This window comes from Enhydra lutris, unplaced genomic scaffold, assembly GCF_002288905.1.
Source record: "Enhydra lutris kenyoni isolate GAN:26980312 unplaced genomic scaffold, ASM228890v2 scaffoldscaffold56, whole genome shotgun sequence".
NCBI classification, from domain to species: Eukaryota; Metazoa; Chordata; class Mammalia; order Carnivora; family Mustelidae; genus Enhydra; species Enhydra lutris.
The window spans coordinates 12122376-12148107 of record NW_019154140.1 but is presented as its reverse complement, the minus strand read 5'-3'; the positions used below and the strand labels follow the sequence as shown (position 1 = coordinate 12148107).

General features: G+C 55.0%; 1 long non-coding RNA gene across 1 annotated transcript; it reads right to left on the bottom strand.

Moving 5' to 3' along the window:
- Nucleotides 1–6828: 6828 nt before the first annotated feature.
- Nucleotides 6829–25510, bottom strand: LOC111158012. Its single transcript, XR_002641330.1, has 5 exons — nt 25223–25510; nt 16795–16897; nt 10801–11616; nt 8749–8912; nt 6829–7789 (listed from the first exon to the last, which is right to left on the bottom strand). It is a non-coding gene; the product is annotated as an uncharacterized LOC111158012 (long non-coding RNA).
- Nucleotides 25511–25732: the final 222 nt, after the last annotated feature.

The following is a 25732-nucleotide window of genomic DNA, read 5'->3' as shown; positions in this document are numbered from 1 at the left end:
TGGGGTGGGCCTAGGGTTGCTGCTCAGGCTCCAGACCACTCCTTCCCTCACACCGTTTTCTCTGGACCTAGTCCACCTTTATGTGTCAGGATTCAGGATTAGGTTGCTTTGGAAAGAAGTTCTAAGGTGATGACGACGACAATGATGATCATGGAAACCTTAACGGTCTCCTCTAACCCCTTCATTATACCTTTTTTTTTTAAGATTTTATTTATTTATTTAACAGAGATCACAAGTAGGCGGAGAGGGAGGCAGAGAGAGAGAAAGGTGGAAGCAGGCTCACCGCTGAGCAGAGAGCCCGATGCAGGGCTTGATCCTAGGACCCTAGGATCATGACCTGAGCCGAAGGCAGAGGCTTTAACCCACTGAGCCACCCAGGTGCCCCCCCTTCATTATACCTTAAAGGTCTCCTCTAACCCCTTCATTATACAAACGAAGAAACTAAGGCCCAGAGGTAATGTGTTGAAGAAGATCCTTGAATTAGGTGAGAGGAAGTCTGGGCTCTAATTCTGACCCAAATCAGTTCCCCTCTCTGGGCTTTGGTTTCCTTCCCTAGACAAAGAAGTGCATAATGATGACAATAGCCTGTTTGATTATTGACCCCTAGGATGTGCTGGTCTTAAGTGCTACGTGTTTTCCATGGGTCACCCCATTTAATATTCACTCACTTTAGGAGGTATAATTATTCCCATGAGAACACTAAACCAAGGGAGGTTAAATAAATTGGCTGAGGTCCTTTGGTGGCAAAGGCAGAATTGGAACCCCGGCAGTCCCCCTCTAGGGCCTGGGCACCCAGTCACTACTTGGGTGAGGACTGGACCAGATCAGCCCTCTGGGGAGTGGGAGCCCAGCCCCCTGATCCCCCAGGCTGGTGCCCATTCCACTGGACCAGGCTGCTGCCTCAGCTAGGGTGGTGCAGGTCTTAGGCTGTCTGGAGGGTGCTAGGGTCCCCCCCCCAACCCGTCCTCAGGGTTGTGAGCATGATATTCAGCACACACCCTGGGGAAGGGGGCTTCAGGACAGAACGGGGCTTTTTTTTTCCCCCCTATGACAGCAAGAGACACAGCGAGAGAGGGAACACAAGCAGGGGGAGTGGGAGAGGGAAGCAGTCTCCCCACTGAGCAGGGAGCCTGATGCGGGGCTCGATCCCAGGATCCTGGGATCATGACCTGAGCCGACGGCAGACGCTTAATGCCTGAGCCACCCAGGTGCCAGAACAGGGCTTTTTGAACGAGGCTTCTTGACAGACTAGGAGGAGCTTTTAGGTTTGCTATGAGGGACCCTGGAAGTACGAGGGTTCTCGATCAGGGCAGTAACAGTACAATATTATAGAAAAGGCCCTCCCTGCACCCTCCCCCCACCCTGTGGCGTGCCCACTTAGGAGATTGGGGTGGTAGGCAGCCGTCCTGGCTCAGCCTGCAGAGCCACTCGGTGACCGCCCTCACCCCCCATGTCCCTTACACCTGGTTATTCCAGCCTCTTCTCAGAGGCTTTACTGCTCAAACTAGATGTTGGATCTGGCTTCCTCCTCAGAAGACAATTTATGGCGACATGTCGGAGACTCTGTTTTAATGAAGTTGCAAAAGTAGGTTAATGGGCTGTGGGTGTTTTTCATTCCCTCCCCCCTGCCCCATCTCCACCCCTGGGCTGATGAATGATGCCTTCCCCAGCACAAGGCAGAGTCTGGCTGAGGATCTCAAGCCCGGACTCCTACACTCACACATCTCTCCCTTGGTCCCTCCTGGAGCCCTGGGTATCCTCCTCCCTGCTGCCAGCCAGGCACTCAGCATGTCTAGCCCCAATCCCTCCTGCTGTAGCTGTGGCCCGGACATGCTCCCAAGTCTGCCCAGAGGGAGAGAGCATGGCAGAGTTGAGAGGCAGGAGCCCCAGGGCAAGGGCTGGGGCAGGGTATGGGACCCTGGGGAAGAAGGAAGCAAGAATGATGGATCATGGATTTCTTTGGGATTAGAGAGGCCTAGAGGTGGGTGCTTCCCTAGCAGAGACCTGGCACACTCCGCACGTGGACTCTGATATTTTGGGGGGAGGAACTGAGTTTCTGAGAACCTCTCCAGTTGCTGTTCCTGCCTCTCTGTTTCATCTCTGTGTCTCCTTTGGCCATACTTGATTCGTGGCTACTCTTGCAAATATTTGCTGAGTGAATGATGGACACAAGAGTGAGTGAGCCTTCTCTCCCTGCTCCCAGTCTCGGGGGCTGGAAATCACCCTTATTCCTACTCACCTCTGAAATGGCCCTCGGCCTGTTCCTTCTCGGGATCCCTCCCGTTCCACCTGTCTGCCCACTACTTGCCCCATACTGCCATCTCTGAGGAAATTTTCCATGATTAAGCCACAAGGATTATTCTCCATTTATTTGTCTGGGTCTAGGATGAAGGTCTGTCATCCTGGAAAACTGGGGTCTCCAGAGAGAAAGGTCTATGTCTTTCCCCTCCAGATTCTCCCTTGCCTAAGTGACCCCCAGGGAGGGCTCTAGGATTGAGGTTGGAGCCCAGAGTCTGGTTGTTCTTGAGGGCACCCACCCAGGAGGGCGGTCCTGCCATCAAGGGCCCTCTCTCCAGTCCTTCCTTCCTAGAGAAAGCCAAGGGCATACATAATCTCTTTCCTGTAGTCACTCCCAGGGGAGCAAGGACCCCTCTCTGCTCCCAGCCCCTCACTGTCAACAAATGAGGTTGTGGGTCAGGGTTTGGGAATACCAAGTTGAGATGGAGCAGGCCCGATGCCCTGCAGTGTCAGATTACCAGCCCCCCTCCTGGGAGCTGGGCCCTCCTCTGTCCTCTCCACCCCTTAGCTTTCTTTTATGGACTTAGCTCTCTCCCCTACTGGGCCCAGGTTAGAAGCACAGGCTTCTGGCCTTTTAGACTAACCCAACAGAAATCTCAGAGAAACTCTACCATTGGGGCACCTGGGTGGCTCAGTGGGTTAAAGCATCTACCTTCGGCTCAGGTCGTGCTCCCAGGGTTCTGGGATCGAGCCCCGCATTGGGCTCTCTGCTCAGCGGGAGCCTGCTTTCTCCTCTCTCTCTGCCTACTTGTGATCTCTCTCTCTGTCAAATAAGTAAATAAAATCTTTAAAAAAAAAAAAAAAAAAGAAACTCTACCATGATGCCCAGAACACCCCACTATAATCCCTAGGGCAACTCTGTTGTAATCCCCCAAAAGCCTATACCAGCATCCAGAAGCTACAGCCCCTGAAAACCCTCTAGTAACTCCCAGAACCACCTGGTCCATGCTGGGCTACAGCACCCCCAACCGTGGCCCGGGAACCTCAACCCAGGCTCCCTGCAGGGGCACCTGAGCCCCTCAGGCTGGCCTCACTATTCCCCACCCTGCCACCCTCCCCTTCTTGGTTTTTTTCCTGACCCAGACAGGATATTCTTCCTGAAGACTCCTCTCCTCTCCTCTCACCTGCGGGAAAGCAGGTGCACAGCGCTGGACGCGGGTTGAAGAGAACTTGGGGGATATCGGTCAGGGTCTGCTAGACTGACCCAGTTGTCTGCCCCCTTGTCACAATCTCTGAGAAGCGCAAGCAGGAGACCTAGAAGTTAGACCTTGGGAGGCCCTGCCTGAATCTTTTGGGTCCAGTTTTACTCAGAGATGGGAAAGCAGGATGCAGATGTGACCTTCCTTTGGTTCTAGCCGAAGGCTTCCTTCACCTGGGATGTTGGGGAAGGGGTCTCCAGACCCCTGGGGGACCAGGGAACCCCAGAAGCCATGGTCGTTTATGTCTGATGTGGGACTCCTAGGACTTCAGCAGTTTCCACCGAAGAAGAGGCGGTGAGGCGGCTGGGTTCCCAGGACCACGGGAGCCATATACTGTATCTACATACACACAGCCACTGGGCAGATCTGGTTGGGTCTGAGAGGGTGAAGAGGGCTGCAGGGTGGGGCTGCAGTGGTGGCTCAGAGGAAGGGGATGCAGGCCCCTTCCACTTGTGCACGAATGAGGAGAGTCGCTCTGGCAGCTGCCTGAGCACGGACATGGAGGAGGCTGTTCAGAGCAGGGAGAAACAGAGAAAAGCAGAACCAAGGGCTTCATGTCAGGACGGCCTCCTGGAGGGGAGAGTGGGCAGCAGGATTGGGGAAGAAGAGAGGGAGGGAGTGTGGGGCTCTCACAGGAACTGAGGGTTACTTTGAAGGCTGAGGCAGGTGTCCTGGCCAGGCTGAGTTCAAGCAGCAGAGTGGCCAGAGGCTCATCTTTCTGTAAGGCAGATGGTGTGGACACTGCAAGAGTGGATGTAGATGTGGACTGGGGAGGTTTGGCGACTCCAGGCTCCACCCCTGAGCCCTGGACCTTGAGCAATTCACACATACTTCTAGTGTTTTCTCTGATCTTGGGGGATAAGAACATTGAGCATTTTGGAGTTTTATAGAAGCTTCTTTGCTGGGTGAAAGGTGGTGGTGGGGGCTGTTTGGGCCCCAATTTCATGGCTTTGGAAAGTGTCAGCCCTCCTTTGTATGTGAGAGGGCAAGCTCCCACCGGACCAGGACAGCGTTCCCACCCTGCCCTGCCACCAGCCCGCCCCCGTCCCAGGCTCTGTTGCCCTTCCTGTGAGGGGAGAGAGGGGCGTTGCTCTGGTGGTCCTCACAGCCCCCTCCCTCTATCTGAAACTTGTTTGGTCATTCTCAAAGTCCTCCAAAGAATCAGTTGAGATCATGGTTGCTGAGAAGCTTTGCCAAGATATACGGCATCCTCTCAGTGTGAAGGCTTGAGGGGCTCCCTGGGGTGGCCACGGGTAGCAGTCCATCTGGGCTGGGACCCCTGGAAGGGAAATGCGGGGAGCTGGGCTCAGGTTTATGCCACACCATTCCCTTACCCCTTCCCAACCCAGCCCCAGGCTCTGGGGACACAGCCCTGCTCAGGATGGGGGTGGGGCTCCCAGAGGCAGGGGCAGAGGGGGTGGGAGCCTCCCTTCCAAGTGGCTCTGAGCTGGAGCACAGCAATTACGCAGGAGGATTTATGTCCCTTTGCCTTTAATCGGAAACTCCGTGTCAAGAAGAAAAATTTGCACTGTCCTCCGGCCCGGCTTCCTGCTTTATCATTATTATTGGAGGAAGGTTGATTTGGAAACTTAAAGAAAAGTGGGGTTGGGGGTGGGAGCCACCAGGGAAGGGGAGTTGTGGGACAGAGGGGTGGCCTTCCTACTGTTGTCCTGGTTTGTCAATGGAGGGGGTCAAAGGGCAGGACAGAGGCTATGGATCCTGGAGGGCAGGTGGGAAGAGACCAGAGGGACACTAGGAGAAGGGTTGGGGGAGGGGGTTATGGAAGGAAGGGACACCCAGGAGCTGGGGGGACACCACGAGGGAGGGAAAACGTGGGAAACCAAAAGGGACAGGCAAGGGTTGAAGGGACTTGGAGAGGAAGAGAAGCAGGGCTCCAAGTAGAGAAAAGAGGCAGCTAGGTGAAGGAGGGATGCTGCCTGGGGAGGGAGGAAGGGGGAGGGAACAGCCAGAAGCTCTCAGGGGGATGTTGCGGGAGAGGGAGAGCATGAGGTCACCAGAGAGGTCACAGGATGGGGGAAGAGGAAGACTGGGGGGCGGTGACCAGAAGGGAGGGATAGCTGGGGGTTGGGCCAGGGGATCTGGGACATGGCTGTCTAGGGTCTATACCTGCTGACCTGTCCCCATGAAGGCCATTCATCCCCTGGGCCACCCAAACCTGGTGTCTCTCGGTCTGTGGTGACAGGGGAGAGCACAGGCCTCCCACAAAGCCTCAGGTCTCCCTCTCTACTTGGGGAGCTGTTTCTCTGGATGAGGGGTTATAGTGGCTGGGAACATGCTGAGGGAACCCCTTGGCTCTCGGGCCCTGCCGGGACTGCAACCAAAATGTCTGAGTGAGCGGCTGTGCTCTGGAAAGGGAAGGGAGTGGGAGAGAAGCCACCTGTCCTAGTGTCCCCCACCTCCTTGATGGAAACCCCCCTGGCCTCTTACCTGTTATCCTTCCTGTGGCCAGGATCTCATGCTCATGTTGTGGAAAGGGCATCAGTCCCTGGCCCTGACGACCTATGTGCCCTCTGTGAAGCCAGGTTTGCGTCTGTGACATGTGACTGTCGTATCTGCATGGCAGGGTGTTGTCAGGATTGGCAACACTTAGGTCAAGAATCCAGCAGGTAGAAGGCTTTCACGAGACACTGGGCCCATCCGAGGGCAGCATCCAATTTTACGCAGCTTTTTTTGCTTGCAAAGCACTGACGAATTCTCTAGGCCTTTCCTCATTTGCTCTTCATGACAACTTAGAGGGAGCTGGGTGGGTGTCACTGTCCTCACAGGGTACAGAGCCCCTGAGTGACTTGCCTAAAGCTGCACAGCCCCTCACGGGGACAGCCAGGTAAGCGAGCCCTGCAGGACTTCCTAAGTAGCTTGTAGAACGTCCCCCGGACCTCCTTCCTCCACTCTTCTGCTGAGGGTCCCACACACAGCCCCTCATTCCTGGGGCCCTGCTGGGTGGAATGGTTCGGCTTCTGAGCCTCCCGCTGCCTGGGCCGTGCCCGCACTCAGGCGCCTCCTCCGCAGCCCGACTAAGAGGTTTTATAGCCGTTTACGAGCAATTTCTGTCCATATATCACCGGAGATATATAGCCAGGCAAATATTAGGGACCCAAGTGGAGGTTTTAAGAGGCAAGTTTTACTGCTGCTGAAAGCGGGCGTGATAGACGCCTGCGGAGACCCACCTCCCTGTTGCTTGGTGGCCGGGCGGGGGCAGCACGGACTGGGCTTCAGCCTGGAAACCCGTCCACCGAGTCTTGAGTGTTGTGCGGGGACCCCCAGAGGTGTCTGTGGGGAGTGGGGGGGGCCGGGGCCGGGCCCTATTCTTCAGGGAGCCTGGCAAGTGGGTGTGGGGGCGGCGGTGGTACAGAAGAGACTGGAGGTCACACCATAGACCGACTTGGCCTCACAGGGGGTTTGTGGCACAGAACTGGGGGACAGAAGTGAGAGACAGGAAGGTGCTGCTCCCCCAGGGCCGTGGGAAGAGAGGGCCGCAGTGCTTTTTGATGGAGGTCTTTAAACATGGGGTGTGAATGAGGAGAGCCCTGGCCAAGGGCAGAGGGCTGGATGGTGTGTTCCCTTACACTCTTGGTCCCTGGGCCCGGTGCTGCTGATCGAAGGTCTGTAGGAGAGAGGTCAGCCTTGACCTCCTTCTTGGCTCTGGCCCCGGCCTGGCCCCAGAGCCCCCTGCCCAGTGTGGGCTGCTGGGTTTGGGTGAGTCCAAAGCGGCGAGGAGAGCCGTCTTGGCTTGTGGCATATGGTGAGAAGATGTCCCGGGGAATCCTCGCTCCTGATTTAAGCAGCTCCGACAGCTTTATGGCGCCTCCTCGAGTGAGCCCCCAACGTTGGCCGTTTAACTTTTTAGCGTCGTTTAACGCTTAGGCTCTGGCGGACAGGCAGGCCCCTCGGCCCCAGAGGCAGCGGCACTAAATCAGGACACTCTGAGGCCCCGATAAATAATTTTTACAGGGCACGCAGCCCATAGATCACCAGTGGGGGTGGGGGGAGAGCGGCTGTGATATTTCAAACAATTGTCATATATGACTACCCCGTGCTCTGATCCAGGTCGTCCACATGGCAGCCGGCTTCATAACCGCAGTCAGCTCTGGGGCCCTCTGCACGGGGCATTGGACGAACAGTGGGGAGACAGTGCTTCCGGGAGCCCCCCAGCCAGCAGGTGACCCACTGCCTCTGGTGGCACGGGAAAGCCTGGTCTGCTTAGCCTGCCCTTGTCTGCTGAGTATGGGCGTCTTGCTCCCAGCTTCCTCTGGCACCGGGAGAACAGAGGGCTGAGGGCAGGGCAGGCAGAGAGGAAGAGAAAGAACTTTTTGTAGTCAAAAAATCACTTTCATACCACCTTTGGTGTTCTCGGACGCCTCCAAGCCTGAGGGCTCCGAGGGAAGGGGAGTGCTGCACCTGAATCCAGAGGGAGGGCCGACCAGAGGGCTGGAGCACACAGGACCTGCGGGCAGCTCTCTGTCAGCCACACCTCTAGTGAAGGGAGCAGGGCAGCAGAGAGAGGGGGCAGGAGAGGAGGGGAGTGTGGAAGGAGAGAGACTAGAACAGAGAGGAGAGAAGGAAGGGGGAGGGACCCAAGAGCAAAGATGGAAAAACACATGCAAGAGAGGAGGAGAGAGAAAGAGGTGAGGGAAAATGGAGAGAAACTCCCGACAGGGCACTCCTGCATACAGGGTCTTCCCCTAAAGCCTGATACGGAGCCTGAGAGACACGGTACGGACAGACCCGGGGGGCACACCGCTGGTGCCTGGCTGGCCCCCTGGGGCCCTCCCAGGGCACCCCCCACCTGGCTCCAGGCCCGTGTTTCTTTGCACCAGCTCCATGCTGCCCCCTCCCTTGCCCCTCCCCTTGGTGCCCTTGCCCCGTCCCCTCATCTGTAAGATCCTGGGATTTGCGGGGACACTTAATCCATATGGAGCTGATTCATTCCCATCTAAATCATCTCCATGAGCTTCCCTAAGAGCCCTCTGATGTACCAGCCGCCATTCCTCTCCCCCGGCGATGGCGGGCTAGGGGCTGCCAGTAAACAAACCTCAGCCGCCATCCATCAGTCCACCGGAGACCATTCATCTCTCCCACCATGCTCCCCCTCCCTGCTCCTCCAGTCCTTCCATCCGTCTGTCCCTCTGTGTGTCCTCTTGTCCTCATATTCACATCTCTGCTGGGTAGGGTCTTGAGGTGTCATGTTAGCCATCCCCTCCCCCAATCTTCGTGAAGACGGGGGACTTACCTCATTCCAGGCTCAGCAGCATGGGGACTCTCCTGCTTCACCGCCTTCCAAGAAGAGAGGCCTCCATGTCTGATGAAATTGCTAACAGCACTGCCAACCCGTACTCGGGGAAGTCTTTCCTTCTGTCTAGCTTGGGTGTCTGAGATCCACACATGATCACACGTCTGAGCAGAGGGGAAGAAAAGATGATGGGGTTTTATACTAGCATGGGGATCTCCCATATTTATACTCTGTACCTCTGGGGGTTACTGTGGGATATGGAGCATAAGACTAGGGAAATGACCCTCCTTTCCCCTACTTCCCCCTGCAGAATCCAACCCAGCACATAGCAGGACCTCCGTGCCGACTGCTTGCTGGCCAGGATCTTATTTACCAGCTTCAGGTAGTTCAGTGGTCTCACATGCAACCCGGGGAGGTTTCCAGGGCTGTGACCCAGTGGACCTGCTCATGGCCCTCCAGCCTAGTGGGCTTGCAGGAAACACTGAGGAAGTGTCTCTCACTTCTGCCCTCCTGCCCGAACTTCTTAGCCCAGTCCTGGGCGTCAGACTTGTCCAAACAGCTCTGTTTTGGCAGTAATGGGGCTGATGAGGAGGGTAGGTGGGGGTTGGTGGTGGTGAGCCTTCCACAGCGCCGAAGCGGAGCCCTCACATCTCAGGGGAAGCTCTCATGTTTCCAGGCCCAAGTGAGAGAATGAGGGCCCTTTCCCTGTCAGGTTCTTCATGTTACCTGGGAGTTCTGACTCTGGGAGGGGGCCTGGGGTCTGTGAGCCCTTCAGGAGAAAAGACGGAGGATGGTTTTTCTGGTCCTATGTCAGTTTCTCCACCCACAGCAGCAGTGGGAGTTGGGGACAGGTCTGTCTCTGGAGTAGAGAGTTTGGGTCAGACTCTAGCAAGCCTGCAGGGTGATGATTTGGGCACGGGTGGAAGGGTGTAGGGAAGTGGAAGTCACGGGGCAGGGTGGGGGGACGGATTGAGAGCAGCACTTGGGACAGGTGTGTCCTCACTTAGATTCCACAGTAATGAGGACTAGGAGAGGCGGAGGGGAGGAGGTGGGGAAGAAGAGTCTTCAGATGCCCTGAGCGGACTGTGCCCCATACCATCAGCCGCTTGAGAGACCCAGGAGACCTTGTTGAGCACCTGGCCTCCCCTCCACCCCAGACCAGACCATACCATGTCCCGAATCCCAATGCATGAGCTCCCCCAGCCCACGATTTCCCAGCGCCTCTTCCCCTTGTCACTGGTCACCTCCAGGGAGCCACTGTGAGTGCACAGAACAGGTGGGGCTCTTCCAGCTGCTATCCAGCTGTGAAGATCTCCTATCATGCCCCTGCCACCCCCCAGCTGGAGAGAAAGCTCTAATTCTAGTCCGAAAGCTGAGAAGGGTAGTGGGGGAGAGGGGCAGGAGGGGGCCATGGGGAAGCTTACCACTTGCCCCAGTTGTGTGAACATATGTGTGAGAGGGGAGGGGCTCGCAGGTGGCAAGGCCCAGCTTAAGAATGATGGAGTGTTTCTTAGTTCTCTGAGCTAGAGACATATGGGGTATATAAGACCAAGTGAAATGAGAAATTATTGCCTAAGAGAGAGAGGATGTAGGGGAATAAGAAAAAATTCAAGCCAGGGAGACCCGATGCCACTCACCCCATCACCATTATGACCTGACCCATCTGTGCTTGACTGCATCAAAATCCGAAGGAAGGGTGGGCCTGAGAACTGACCCTCAGGGCCTCCAGGGGAAAAGCTGATCCCCCAAACATGCATTTTTCTGGTGTTACACAGAGTAAGGGGAGCCGGGGACGGTGTTCAGTTTCTCCAGGTGGGATAGCCTGTGAGGCTTTTCCCATCTTCTGCCTTCCTTCCCTCTGGGCTATTGGCAGAAGCAGCTCACTCTTCTCCCACTGGACTATCTCTCTTGGGTCTCTCCAGCCCTGGGCCCTCCTCCGTCCACTCCGTGGCTCCCCCGCTCCCTCGTCTCCCCCAAATCTCCTCTTCTTGCAAGAAGCTTCCCACACGTTCTCTCTCCCCACACAGTCCCCTCCTAAAATAGTCCACTTACCCAACCTTGGGGCTGAGGTGAGTCCTTTAGGATCTGCTTGTAGCCTGGGGCCTTCGTTCAGCGAGGCTTGGAGTTTCATTTGCCTTCCCGGCCTCCATCACTCAACACCCATGTGTCCAGTGTAGGCCATGACCTCTACGATGCGGGCAGGGATTCAAGAAGTGTTTATGTGCTCACCGGCACGGCTCCAGGAGCAACCTGATTTCTGATGGAGTTGGCAGCCCTTCTTCTGATTCCAGAAGACAGAAGTGTCTAGAAGGATGCCTGGGGCTTTGGAGGATCACTGACTGTGACCGACATGCTTTCTTTGGGGGAGGCGCCTCCTGGGATAGGGAGCAGTCCCTGAGGCTGGACAGCAGGAGGAACGTCTGAAGACTTTTAACATTGAAGGAAAGATTTCCAGGTTTCAGGGCAGCTTTTGAGTCTTAACCTTTTCAAGCTCTGAGGGAGCAGAGGGGTCTGTGTGTCTGGAAAGGTTTACTTCGACCCTGGTAGGACTGACCCCCCAGAGGGATGACCACTTCCTCTTTCCACAGCCCTGACTCATCCACACTCAGGTCAATCCCACTTACAATTTCTTAGATGATTGTTCCTTGGCCAGAAATCTGGTTCTTGAACTTGCTCTTCTATTCTTTTCACGATCTGGGAATGAACCAACTTTGGGCACCAAATTCAGCTTCATCTTATGGAGCCAGAAGAACAGAGAGGCAGAGCCATTTCTAGAGCGTGACACAGCAAACCTACAAGGGGCTAAGAATGCCCCTTGATGGGAATGCTATCTTCTCTTCTTTGAGTGTGGAGGGAACAGCTGTGATCCTGGGGGAGATCAGGTTGGTGGGAGCAGAGTGAGATCAGCTAGAGGAGCACCCCCACCCCGCCGGCCCAGACCCACATGTGCACATGGTGGAAATGTCTTCACAGCCAAAGGCCCCTCCCTCCCAAGGAGAAAATCCCACAAGTGGGGAACATCTGGATCAAACCACAGCCATGAAAGCGCAACATCAAACAAGGGTTTCCCAGCGACCCTCCCCACAGGCCCTGCTCCAAGAGAAATTGCAGATCTTCCTGCTTGAAGCTTTTAAGTGTCACCGAACCCCTCAAGTTTGGGATCGCTCCTTATTCACTGGAGACAGATGTCCCTGAGTGAGCGTGGTTGGGTTTGATTACCCCCAGTGGGAGAGGGTGTGTGTGACCTGATCCTGGCCGGGTTGGGGTGGGGAGCCTGGGATTTAAAGCTGTGATGAGGGGCTCCAGCAGTTCAGGCTGGGGGCTGGGGAGAGACAGGGGACAGGTGGGCCTTTAAAAACGTGCCTACATCAAAGGTTTGTGTAGGCTCCCTTCCCAGCATTGGCGCCTGCAGGGCAGGAAAGCGCTGATTTCACCACATAACTTCACGTAGGATGGATCTCAGTCTGAGAACTTCTGGGGAATGTGGAGAGGGGAGGGAGGGTGCTCCCCAGAGGGGAGGAAAGGGCAAAGGGGTTTTCTCATTTCCAAAATAGCCCGCCTAGGCCAAGGAAAATGGGGCCAAAGGTGGCCTCCCTCCCACTCAGCCACCTTGGAGGGAGATCTGGAGGAAGGCGTGTGTTCTTCCAAGGTGGGGGGAGGAAGAGTTGCAGCAGTGGGAGGTGGGCACTGGATCACAGATGGAGAACCAGGGGGAAGCAGGGCCATCTTCCCCAAAGGTGGGGAGGAGGAAGGTGGCAGACCAAGTGATTCCCGGAGATGGTAGGGTCTTCCCTCTCTCTTGCCCAGGGTTCTTCCAAGGCTGGGAATCAGAGAGCACGCGGCCATTGTGCTGGGTGGGTGGGAGAACTGAGGGGCAGATGGGTTAGGGAGGCACCCCAGAGCTCCCATCCCAGTTCAGGATTGGAGTTATCTGCTTCGAGTTTGCGTGGGAAAGTGTGCTGGGGTGTGCACACCCCACAAGGACCCTGGTTGAAGAAGCTGGTGGGGCGGAAGGTGACTTTCCATTGGGAGGGGTGCAGGGAGAAGAAGGGGTACCATGTGCTTGGTTTACACTGGCCTCCCCATTTCAGGATGCCTTCCCTACCCCTTTCGTCTGCCCTTTCCACAGATAGATTTAGGTGTGTTTGTGGTGCTCTGATAATGCCTGGCTGTACCGGAAGTGATGGTCCTTCCCTCACTTCTTTATGAAGATCTACTTACAATTTCTTCCCCCATCTAGGCTGACAGTGCCTTGAAGGCACAGACTCCCTTGCACTTGTGTTTCTGGTGCCTGGTGCAGAGCCTGGCAGAGAGCGGGTGCTCAGGGATGTTCCCCAGTGGCCAATGTGCTGGGGAAATGGAGCCCACCCATGTGATGATTCTTTAGCCTCCGGGAGGCCTCTAAGGGGATCCCAGCTGCAGCCGACCTCCTCCGGGTGTCTTTTGGGAGGATTCTAGTTGACAGCTTTTTCTCCCACCTCTGAAATTTATTGTCCACCAAGTTCACCTTCATGGTCAGGTGAACCTTAAAATAAAGACTTATTTTAAGTCTGGGTTGATTATGTCTTTTTTTTGGTCGCATGACCCAGTGCTCTTTGGGACTGGATTCTTTACCCCTGCTCTTTCTGTGGCCCACGATGCCAGAACAAAGAAGGAGTTCAGTCAAGGTAGGTTGGTCCTTGACTGGGTGTCCCCATCCTCTGAGTGCTGGTGTCCCAGTCTTTGATGTGGTAGCTCATCTGGGGCTCTGAGAGCAGAGCATCTGTGAGCAGCTGAGTCGGGGGTGTCCTGGCATCATGGGGTGACTAGGACATGGGAAAGGGCCCTGTCCCAGTGAGGGGAGGACACGGTGGGGGGCCCTGAGTGCCTGCAGGCTGAGAGAATGCTTGAGGGGAAAGTCGTGGAAATAACAGAGGTCAGTAGGTTTTGTTCAAAAAGACTCTGGGAGAGGAGAGAATGGAAGGGGTTGAAAGGACAGAGGGAGGCCTCTGCAGAGGGTAAAGCACCGGGGCCAGACGGGCCAGGCTGACACAGGTGAGGAGGCTAGAGCAGCTTGCTTGCAGGCAAGGGGCTCTTCAGTCTAGGAGGAGCAACGGTAAACGCCTCTGCACCTTGAAGATTGTACCGGCCCCTCCATTACCTGCTCCCCTCCCTCCCCAAACTGCCGGCTGGGTGGGATCTTAGGTCTCCCTGTGATTTCTAGGGTTGGCCTCACCTGTGCTCAGGCAACATTATCCATTGTCCATTTAGGTCAGATCAGCTTTGCTCCATACCCCTGAGGTCCTCCCTGGGGCTGGGGCTGCCTTTGAAGCTGAATAGAGAAGATTGGTGAGCTGTGTGCTGAGCCTAGATCTCTCAGCCATCAGTGAGGCAGGGAGGGTTTCCCCTTTAAGCCCTTTCTCGGGGGCTGAGGTGTTGACATATCAGTTGTCAGAAGGTAGGTGTTTCACCCTTGAACGCCATGTGGAGTCACCCGGCACCCCTGGGGTGCCGGGTGACTCAGCTCCAGGACCAGCGCTCTCTGCGCTCCTAGAGCACAACTCTAGGTGGTGCCATTCACATAGAATTCAGTACACATGGTGCCCTGCCCACCCCCATACCCCCTGCCCCAAATGGTGTGAATGCGTGCCACTGTCCTGCCCTTCTGGGCTCAGGGTTCTCTTTACGAACTCAAGCTGGTCCTCCTGAGGACTGGGAATATTCAAGGGAATTTTGCCCAGAGACACAGAGCTGCACAGAATGACCTCTGAAGCTAAGTCCTCCAGAGAAGTGGACATCAGGAAACCGGAGCTTCTCCAGGAACAGTAGGACCTGGGAGGAATATGCAGTCTTCCACCAGGTAGCAGGGACAAGAAATGACCAATTCCATCCATCGGGGGATGGAAAACTGCCTGCTAGTCCTGTCCTGAAAAGGGTCACCCATATGTAAGCACCCAGTGGGGCCTGGCTCCCGGTGGGCACAAGGTAAATTGGCACCAGGGTCTGTGCCCCAGTCTCTAGGTTTGGGGCTCTCGGGAGCCGGAAGATCCAGCCACCATGGTGACACTTGTGGATGGGACCTTGCTGAAATCTGAAATGGGATCCTGAGCCACATGGGGCTCAGGAATTTGTTTCCTTTTGTTTTTCTCCTTAGTAGGGAAAGCTTAGTTCACTGTTTAGGATGAAAAATAACAACCAGATGAACGAAGAAAGGATTATCAGGAATGATAAATAATACATTCCAGATGTGGCCACAGAGAAGGACCTCAGAAGGAGCACACGGACACCCAGCGGTCACCTTGGCTGGGAAGCCCCTCCGGCCAACAAGGGCCAGGGACTCCACGTGTTTCCAATTCCTCAGGGTGCATGACTCAGTTTATTGAATGTCCTTATTGGTGACAGATCTTTATCCTTTGCTTTTGGGGGATCAGTCAAAAAATAATTCATTTCGTAGAAGAGCTATGAAGTCCATCTTAAAAGGAGACTTTGCAGAAATGTTTTAATTAATAGAGGTACATATGGGATAAGTCTGTGTCCTTCTGAGAACACCCTTGTTTGTTCTCCTGGGTTTAAAAAGCAAATCACAGATATTATATCCAGGATTGTGTTCTACATAATAAAATGACATATTATGATGTTGCGGGCTGTATGCTAACCACTTCCTCCTTCTTCTCTAGCTATTGCAAATTAATGCCTCTGACGATGTATAATGCATTGGCTTTTGCCAAGGAAGGGCGGGAAGAGAGGCATTGGACAGATTCAAGGGAAGATTTGGTACAATTTTTCAGGGTTTGGGTCCTCATCTACACCCGAGACTTGCCTAGCTCCGCACCCCTTTCTAGACTAGCTCCGTGTTTGTTCTTCCAGAAGATCTGGCCAATGAGGCAGTGTGTGCTCAGCCCTTTAGTGTGGGGAATATTAAATTTCTTAGCTTGGTCGCCCATCATTCACCTGCAAAAATCAGCACTAAAGCCTAAGGGAGGGAAGCTGCTGGTTTGGAAATTCAGTAAAAATGTATTTTTCACAAAAATAGAGGAGGTGAGGTCAAAATGAATCTACACAGTAAGCCTGTCTATAACAATTAGTAGTTAACTTAAACGAAGACCTCTCTAGCTGGAGAAGTTTCCAGGAAGTTCCTTTTCCTGGAGGACCAGGAAGCAGAGGGGAAGCACCACGTCAGGGGGCCTGCGCACCAGTCTCAGAAAGGCTTGCCCTCCCTGAGCAGAGCCTTTTCTACCCCTTTGGAGAGACTCCTTTCCCTGGGCTTGAGTTGGGTGAGTGGAGGTGGCAGTGGGTGTGATCACCTGGGCTGGGGGCCGAGGGAGGAAGGAGTGACCTCCAGGAGCTCTACCCTGGCAGAACACTCAGCGCTCCTTCGCGGATAGACCAAGCTGCAAATCAGGAATTTATTAGGAGCTGAGACTCATTTTCCCACCCTTTATAGCCCTGATGACTCAGAGCCAAACTCTGGCAAGGGGCTTCCTCATGGTTTTAATTAGACAATTAATTTTTTATTGGGTCGTTTGATTTCCAGAGCCGATTCCACTCTCCCTCTTATCCCCCACCTGCCTCCCAGCTGTGAACAGCCAAGGGGAGACAGGGGGATTCGGGGAGGGATGCAGAGAAAAAAGCCTCCGTCTCCCTTTGAGCTGATTTAGGAGTCAGTGAGTGGGGAGGGGGCGGGAAGCCCTCTGCCACCATCAGTGGTTCGAGCTCCAGAGACACTATCCAGAGCTCAGACCTGGGCTCGCAGGGCCTGCACAAAGGCATTCTTAGCTGCCCTTCCCAAGCTTCTCCCAAGCTCTTGGGCTAATTAGTAACACGGGGTTGGGGGGAGCGGGAGGGAAGAGTGCCCAAAATACACCGGCGGCATTTCTGTGGTTAATGCGGGTGGTGTTCCGAGGCTGTTTACCCTCTACCCAGGGATTAGGAACCTGTTTGAGTTAGAAGGGCAGAGAGAGGCCAGGACTGGGCTCTGTCCCCCGCCTGCTTGTAGGAGCTGGGGCGGGGCCACTGAGCCAGCAGAAAAAAAAAGAAGTGGGAGAAACCTGTCTCCAATCTATTTACCTTATTGATCTTCCTGGCGTCCAGCTGCTAGCCTGCCTTTGAATCTTGATCCTCTCCACTCCTGCTTTACGCCTCACCACTGCCCTTGTGGTCAAACAGGAACCTGGCTTGGAAAGGTTGGGAGGGAGGGAAGAGGGAAGGGATGCTGGTTTTAGCAGTGAGGATGAGCCCGGAGCTGGAAGCGTCCCTGACACGCTGTAGATGTTCTCTCGGAGAGGGAGTGGAGGAGTCCCCTCTGGAGACTGGGGAGCCCCATCCCCATACTCCACCCTGAAAGGAGAAGAAGGCTAGACTCAAGGAAGAACTTATGCAGGTTCAGTAGCAGTAATGAGTAGCTCCCTCTTTAGAGTTTGATGATTCATCAAGATGGATATTTTACTGAGAGCACCGTTGCTCAGAGGCCTTAAAATGGAATTGTGGGGAGTGAGAGGACTATTTCCTCAGGTGTCCTGTTGGTGGGGACATTGTCACTTGTTGTTTCAGCATAAGGATTCCTGAAAGTGTGGGGACAAACACACAGGCTGACACGGTCACTCCGAACCAATCTGACAAGCATCTGCAGACACAGAAGTGGGCTCTGGGGCACGTCTGGGGCATGTCTGGGGCCGGGGCTCTGGGGCCTTCACAGAGAGAACAAGCCCCCCGAAAGAATAAGTCAGGATGCCACGCAAAGAGAGGGGCTGTAGTGAACCCCTCACGGCCCACATTCTCCTCCGGCATGATGGGTGAAGGTGGAAGACACAGCACCACCCCCCACTGGGGGCTGGGGACAACGCCCACCTCCTTTGCGGTCCAGGACTGGAAGAAATAATAGCACATATTTACACTGGATTGTGAGGACACAAAGATAAAAGGACCCAGAAATCAAAGGGACCCCAGAAGCTCAGCATGAAGACCTCTGGATGCACAATTTGTTCTGCAAACAGATTTTCTTTTTCTCAAGTTGAGCGATCCCTCTGCTCCGGTGTGAGGTGGTCCATTGTGGGGAGCCGGGGGACGGCCCCAGGGTGGGCCTTCTTGGGACCCAGTCCTGTCTCCTGCTCGGGCATATCTGTGACAGCCGGTCTCCCAGCTCCCCAGCTGTGCAGAATGGTGCTCAGAAACCCACAGAAGGGAGGTTAGGTGTGTGGAGGGTGGGGGTGAGGGGCTGAGTAGGCCAAGGTCATCCATGACACTTATGCTTCCATGTGGCTCCACGGAGGAGAGAATTCAAACCTCCCAGGACTCAAGTGCTGGGGTACGGGTGGAGTAGTGTGGGTGTGTGGAGGTCCTGAGAGGGCACCTCTGGGACCATGTATAAACAAAGGGGGCAGGGGCGCAGGCAAACCTCCATCTGAGAAGTTATGGGTCGGGGGGAGGTCAGGATCCATCTGTAGGAGGGGAGAGAGAAAGAGAGGTGGGGGGGGGAAGAATGTGAGAAAGAGGAGAAAGAGAATGAAGGCACTGAGAAAGAGAAAGAGAAAGAGAGGGCAAGCTAGCAGAGACCCACACAAAGAGATGCAGAGAACCTCCTGCGTGAGCTAGGGGATGGGTGGCAGGCAGCGGGAGGTGGGGAAGGGGGCGCCTTGGGAGGGTCAGTAGCCAAAACAATCGGCTTGGTTTCTTCTGGGGACAGTAGCACGCAGGCAGGGAGGGGAAGGGCTGCAGAGAAACGTGGGCTTGCCGGGCAGAGGAGACGGGTGGCCGTGGACCCTGCATCTCCCAGCCCCCACCCAAGCTTCCAGCACCGTCCTCTTGCCCTTTCCCTGAGCCCAGGGCGGAGACTGACGGGACTGCAGCTTCTCTGGGTCCTGGGTGGATTTGAATAATTAAGTCATCTGGATTCTTATGATTTACCATTTTCAATGATAAATAGACAGCGCCCAAGCCAGCCAGTTGGCAAAACTCTGGCTGCTAGTTATAATTTGTCAAGCTGCCAGCAGATTCATGTTTTATGCTAATGGAGAGAGACTCATTGACTGGGGGAGGCAGTGACCGGGTCAGCTCTTTCCTCAGGCACCCCAGAGGTCGAGAGGTCGGGGGAGAAAGGCCGAGGCTAGTATGGATTTTCTGTAAGGGTCAGGGTAATTTTATAATAATTCAGAGGGTACGCACACACTTGCAAACACAGAGGGTCATGTATGAAGAGCTATGTTCAGATCTGTGTGCAGCCGGCCCCCCAGCGTGCGTGCGCACACACACCTGCTCCAGTGCCAAGCCCTGTGCAGGAACACTTGAACACCCCCCCCTTCAGCCTACTTGCTTATGCACACCCTCACTGTCACCTTCAGGCATGTGATTACACTAAGGCAAACCCCAAGCCTGCTTCGGCAACCCCAGAGAAACCAGTCACCCCGCGCGGCGACAGGGCATGTCCCAAGGGTGGAACGGGACCCTTGGAAGGCCCCTTCGCCGACATCCCAAACCCTTTATTTCAGGTCTGCCAATCCCAGTGCATGTTTCTTGCCCCATTTTATATTCTTCCAGTGCGGGAAACAAACAAGACCCAGGGCCATCCTGTTTTTCAACGGAGTTGGTGTGGGTCGCTGGGGTGGGGGTGCTGGGGGCTCCCTCAGAGCTGGTGGCTCTGAGACCAGGCACCTGGAAGGCTGCGGTAGAAATCAGCTGAACCCAGACTTTCTTTTCCACTGATTTATTTGTATATCTGTCCATACACACTGAAGCCTCATAGGGGCAGGAATTGCTCTTGACGGTCCATGACAAACTGAGGTACAGATGATGGTTCACACGCAGTATGCTCTAAATAAATATTAGCGGAATGAACCGCTGAAGCTGGTAGATGGGGCCAACTGCTCATTCTCCTTCCATGCTTTCACCTCAACGAGCCTTTATATCATCGCTGGTTTGAAAGGCCAGAGAGGAGGTGTGGGTCTGGTTAAAGACTTCCTATTCCTTTTTTTTTTTTTTTAAATTAAGTTCTAGGTCCAATGTGGGCTTGAACTCATGACCCTGAAATCCAAAGCCAGCCCAGCGCCCCGAGACCTCCCATTCCTCCATGTGAGAAATCTGGGCCTTCGGTATGATTTTTAAAAAATGCTAATTTTAAACCAATTGAAGCAATCCGGTCTCAACTTTGACCCCCCCAGTGGCCTTCGAATGGATCAATGAGCCAGGGAGGACTGAGGAAGAAGCATTCGTTCTTCCTCCCGCCCAGAAGAGAATCTGAATTCACTGCGAGTCCCTTCTGAGCAGGGCTGGGAGCAGTGGTTGATTATGATCAGTAGCTTTGAGGCTTGGTGGGGCATGGGGAAAGACTAGGGGGAAGGGGAGGAACATCTTACTTCCCTGTCATCCCTCCCACCCCGGGAATGAGGGAGAAAGCCGCAACACAGCGGAATGAGCAGGGGCCAAGGCAGCAAGGAGGCAGCAAGGAGAGCCAAGTGGCAGAAGCTTCCTCCAGTGTCAGGCTCCAGAATGTGGCTGCAGTTGTCACGGCTCTGCTGGCTGAGATCGGGATCCTGCGAAGTCAAGTAGGTTCCCTCCTTCCCTGAAGGGCCGGTTGAGGCAAGGAAGCTGCTTGGGGCACACAGTCTGCATCCCTTTCACCAGACCTTGAAGGAGAGGTCTCCCTTCTTTGCCGAGCAGATGTGGCAGGCTGGGGGCCTGGCTGATCAGGTGTCTTCCTTGGAGAGACAGCCAAGAGCCAAGAGCCAACCAACCTCTCCACCCAAGGGAGAGAGGACCCCGAAGTGCATCAGGAGATAGGCTTTGCTTCTTTCCTAGTTTGAGGCTTTGACCTGGAGTCCCTGACCTCCCCACACCCCCTCCCCGGCACCCCTACCCGCTGAGGCAAGGAGAGCTCCTGTAAGCCCTCCCTCATCCTGGGAAAGAATGGCCTTGGGGGCACCAGCAACTCCAGCCCTGTGGCCAAGGGCAGGCCAGCAGGTGGATGAGGTGGGATCAGATTCTCTGGGATGAGCGGCAGGGATGCAGGATAATCAGGACTGCTAGAGAAAACCAGCGGATTCATCCCGCACCTGATCAGCCAAACTGACTCCCTGATTTGACCCTTATCTTCCCATCCTCATATTTGCCTCCATGTCCTCCCGAGGGCAGGTCTCCTGGTAGCATGCCTGAAGGTCTCAGAGCAAAGCCTGATTATCAAAGCCCCATCTTGGGCTCAGTGATGAGGGAAAGAGAGAACAGAAAGAACAGGAAGGAAGAAAGGGAGCAAGAGAGATAGAGGGAGAAAGAAAGATAGATGAAGGGAAGCAGCAGCTTGAGGCGGGAGCAGCTTGAGGTGGGGGCAGCTAGAAGCGCAGTGTGGGGAAGTGCTGGACCCAGGTTCCTGAGAAGAAGTGCAAGGCCTACTGGGAACCTAGTGGCCGCTGGTTGTTTGAGGTCCCCCAGCCCATTCCCAAGGCTTGGACTGCCCTTGGAGATCGGGCTCATCTCAGTGACTTTCCCCTTTGCACTGCTGGGAAACAAAGGAAGTACCTAACTGGCTTTAAGAAACCCTCTTAAAGGGGCACCTGGGTGGCTCAGTGGGTTAAAGCCTCTGCCTTCAGCTCAGGTCATGATCCCACGGTCCTGGGATTGAGCCCCGCATCGGGCTCTCTGGTCGGTGGGGAGACTGCTTCCCTCCTCTTTCTCTGTCTCTCTGCCTACTGTGATCTCTGTCTGTCAAATAAATAAATAAAATCTTAAAAAAAAAAAAAAAGAAACCCCTATAAAAAAAAAAAAAAAAAAAAAAAAGGAAAGGGAAAAGAAAAGAAGCAAAGCCCCTTGAATCAAACGGGGCAGCTGTCCAGGGAAGCGCGTGAACAGGGCCCGGGAGTGCAGGCCCAACAGGCTCCAGAAACACACACCCATGCCCCCCCCCCTGCCCCTGCCCCCCACTTCATTCCTCTGCAGCTGAATCTAAAGCCCTTTTGCCAATTAACATCTATGTGTGCATGAGTTCAGTGCAGTGTCCTGCAGACCTAGAGTCCACTCGCCCTAGTAGGAAATGTGTTCATTCTCTTTCAAGAATGACTTCCTTCTCTGGCCCTTTCAGCCCTGGAAAACCTTACGCCCGCCAAGCCTCGTACAGATGAATACAACCCTTTCTGGTGGAGAGAAAGCCTCTGCCCTGGAAGGAAGTTCTTTGGAGCATGGGTGGAGGTCAGGCTGGCCAAGGAGGAATTTTCTTCTCACCAATGAAGAAAATGAAGATACCTTTCCTGGGGTGGTGAGGGGGGGGGGGGAGTGGGGGGGGCAGGCCTTCTCTTTACCCCTCTCTCACCTGCACAAACACAGACAGGCATTGTAACCACAATTACAGAAGAACCCTCCAGCACAAAGGACTCATTTGACCTCTGATCAAACTGAGGCCCAAGGTCACAGCCAGAGCATGGCAGAACCAGGCAGCCCACCTGCAGACAGCCTCTGCAGCAAGGTCAGGGTGGAGGCGCTGGGGGCTGTGGGTGAGGAGACAGCCATGGCGATTTGGCCAGCCATCCCTCCCTAAACCACCTTTTTGGCTTCATGTTCTGGTTTTGGAAGTGGATCTGGACCCGCTGAGCCTCAAGGCCCACTGGGCTGGGCTGGAGGTAGGTAAGGCTGCGGAAGGAAGCCCTTCTCCAGCTCAGGCAGCTGCTTCTCTGAGAAGCTGGTTGCAGAGGGCTGGTGAGAACCTCCACCTCTCTCCCCTGGGCCAGGGCAGCCAGTGGGGGGAGGTCAAGGCCAATGTAGCCTAGGGGGTGCCGGTGGGGCACCAGGAGACCCCAGCTCAGCCACAGCGACCACAGCAGGCCTCTTTCCCACCTCCTTCCCCTCCCTCCCTCCTCCTAATTGGGATCCCCTTTCTGTTAATCTGATTTCTGATTTCCTGCTCTCCTTTCTTTCCTCTGTCTCTCTAATTCTCACTTTTTCCTTTCTTGGCTTTCTTTCTGCCCCCCCCAACCTACCCTGCTTTCTTTCTGTCTTCTTCCCTCCCTTCACCTCCCGTCCTCCTTTCCTGTCTATTCCCTTCTGTTTCTTTTCTCTTTTACTTTTTTCCTTCCTGCTTCCTTTACTTTAAGCTCCCTCTTTCATTCCTTTGTTTTCTCTTTCCTTCCCTTCTGCCTCCCCCCCTCACAAAACAAACAAGTTCTGCTTTATCATTCTGTTCTTTACCAGAATTTCTTCAAGTTCACCTCTGTCCCACCCACCCTTGTGGAGGCACTTCTTCTGTCCCCAGTACTGGGGCTTTTTCAAATCTTTTCTTCCCCCACCAGTCTTTTATCTTTGTTGTTCACAAATTTTCCAGTTCTTTGTGCTGTTTCCTCCACCATTTTTCCCCTCTCTTCCTTTGTTTCTAAATCCTCTCTCTGCAACAGGCAAATAGCTAAAAACTGCTCCCTCCCCGGGTTGGGGCTCTGTCCCATGGCAGGCCAGCCATCCTTCACCCATTCTTTGTCAACTTCCCTCAACTTGGGGGCAGAATTCAAGGGTCTGGGAATGGGGCGGTTCCCCCTAGTTGAGAAGTCGGGGCTGAGTCCGCAGCTCCCCAGTATAGGCTTAGACAAGACTTAGCAAATTGTTGTCTCTCTGTCAATCCTGATAAAAAAGAGAAAGAGGAAGAGGAGAAAGGACAGAGTAAAAGAGAGAACCCCACAGATCTTGGCGAGGGGAGTGTTGGGGAGATAGGGGCGAAAGGACTGGATTCATCAAGAGGGGGGTGAAGCCTAGAACCAGGCACCTTCTCTTTAGTGTGCCCAGAGCCTGGGCAGCCGCCAAAGAGAAGCCCCAGTCGGCTCCCGGGTCAGTTCTGGAATTGCGGCGGGATGAGACCTTTCTTCCACCCCACTCCTCTGGGCTGGAGAGGTGTTGGTAGGTCCACAAAATGGAAGGAAAGAAAAGGGCTTAGTTTGGGGGTATCAATCACTTTCCTGTCTGCCCCCGGACTTCTCAAGGCCCACACTCTGGAGATCAGGTCTTTAGGCAGTGCGGGCTGGGCCCTCTTAAACCTGTTAGGGGGGCAGGCCCAATTCCGGAGGCTCCAGGAGGAGCAGGTGCTGGACAGCCACTGCATTACCAGCGGAAAAACCTCAGGCTCCCGCTGGGAAAACAAAGGCCTGGGCAGGTTTGAGCTCCCCACCGAGCAGGGCCAAGCAGCCTCTGGAGGTGTGGGCTGGGCACTGGCCAGGGACACCATGCACTCCTATGAGAATGGTCCCTTCTGGGATACACAACCCCTTCCGACCCTCTCCAAGAACTGGTCCAAATTTGCCAGCTGCTGCCTGCCCGGCTGTGCAGGGAAGGACCCACAAACCTCAGATGCTGTGGGGACCTGCCAGCCCAAGCTGGGCCTCCCATTCCCGGCACGCGGGGCTCGAGAATTCCCCAGGCTCTGCTGGTACACCCACCACGGCCTCTGCCCTCACCTGCTTTCTCAGACCATCCTGCAAGGAAGGCCCAGCACCCCACCGGGGGCCTGCCTACTCCCCCCACTCTCAACCAGGGCATGCCCAAGTTCAGCTGCGCCCTCTGAAACCACCCTCTGCCCTTGACTCCTTTTAAAAGAACCATCTCTTTCTCCGGGGACTTCCCTTGTGTGGATGGGGGCAATCTCAGCCCCCCAGTCAGAGTAAGGGGCTCTTTTCCTTGCTCTCCCTTGAGCTCCGGAGAAAGGAGGAAGATTGTGATGGGGGGTGGTAGGATGGAGAGGGGCACTCTTGCATCTTCCGGAGTTGGATCTCTGCAACAAAATGGGTTTCTAAGGAAAAGAGGAAGAAATTTGGGAATTGTTCCCTCTCTCGTGTCATCCTAACTTAAAATCAGCCAATGGTCCCGGAGCAGCTGGGGTTGAGGTTGTCCAGAGCTGGGGCTCCGGACTGATAACCCCGCCCCCCACCCCCTCCGCGGGAGAGTGGGAAACTGCTATTTTCCGCCGGTACTTCTCTCCCCTTCTGCCGAGACCCTTATGGGGATCTCCAAGCGTCTCTAAGAGTTTGCTGGGAGAGCAGGTCCGGGGCATTGATAATCCACCCTGATTGGGGAAACAAGCAAATTCATCCTTCCTTCATTGTAGGAAGCCAAGCTCTCCTCCCTCCCACGTTAAACCTCAAAACCCCAACTCTGCTCCCTTCTCCATCTTCCTTCAAAAAACTTTTCTGAAGTTCCCGCAAGTTGCGTTTGGAGAAAGCAGTTATCACACCCAGACTCTTTGGGTCTTTAGGCCCCCAATTTCTCCCGCCCTCCCCAGTTTCAGAAGCAATCCTTCCACCTCTGCCAGCTGCCACCTTAGTCCCCAAATTCCGCGAAGAAAAGCTGCTCGGGACCCACTTAACTGACAGACGCCCTGCCCCAGCCCCAATTCCTCCGAGGGAGGGCAGATTAGTATCAGCCTGCAGGGGAAGGGGGATAGAGTCAGGATGAGAGACACACATACACACAGAGACAGAGAGAGGGAGAGACAGATCGTCCTCAGGCTGAAGGGCATGTACCCCTCCTGAGCCCAGCTCACCTGCTCCTGCTCCAGACGGACTCCTCTTGATTTTTATCCGTTCAAAAGTTTGTTCACCTCTCAAACTGTCCCAGGAGGGGCGCAAACTCGGCAGTGGCGTGAGAAGGGTGCCCCTGAGGGCGCAGGCGCCTGATCCAGAGCGAGCCCCAGGGAAGCACCTTCCCCAAAGTGTGGGCGGAAGCTGTGATCCGTAGAGAAGACATTCAAGCTCCCGGCACAAGGGGGCCGGGCTGCTAGCCCCGGGACCGCCCGGACCCTGCAGGCGCTCTAAGAGGGTGTGGCCAGCGTGGCCGACCCGGCTCGGGGAACTGGGAGGAGAGGGCCCTGGGTCCATGGCGGTGTCTGTCCGCCTCCTCCAGTTTGTGCCTTCCCGGGTGTGTCCCAGCCAACAACATTCTCTCAACCCCTTCTGGGGCGGCCACTCAGGCCCGGGACAAGGCGGAAAAGGAGGGTGAGGGGGCGAAGAGACCCCCCCCTCTTTAGCCCCTCCCCAACCCCCGCGCCACCGGT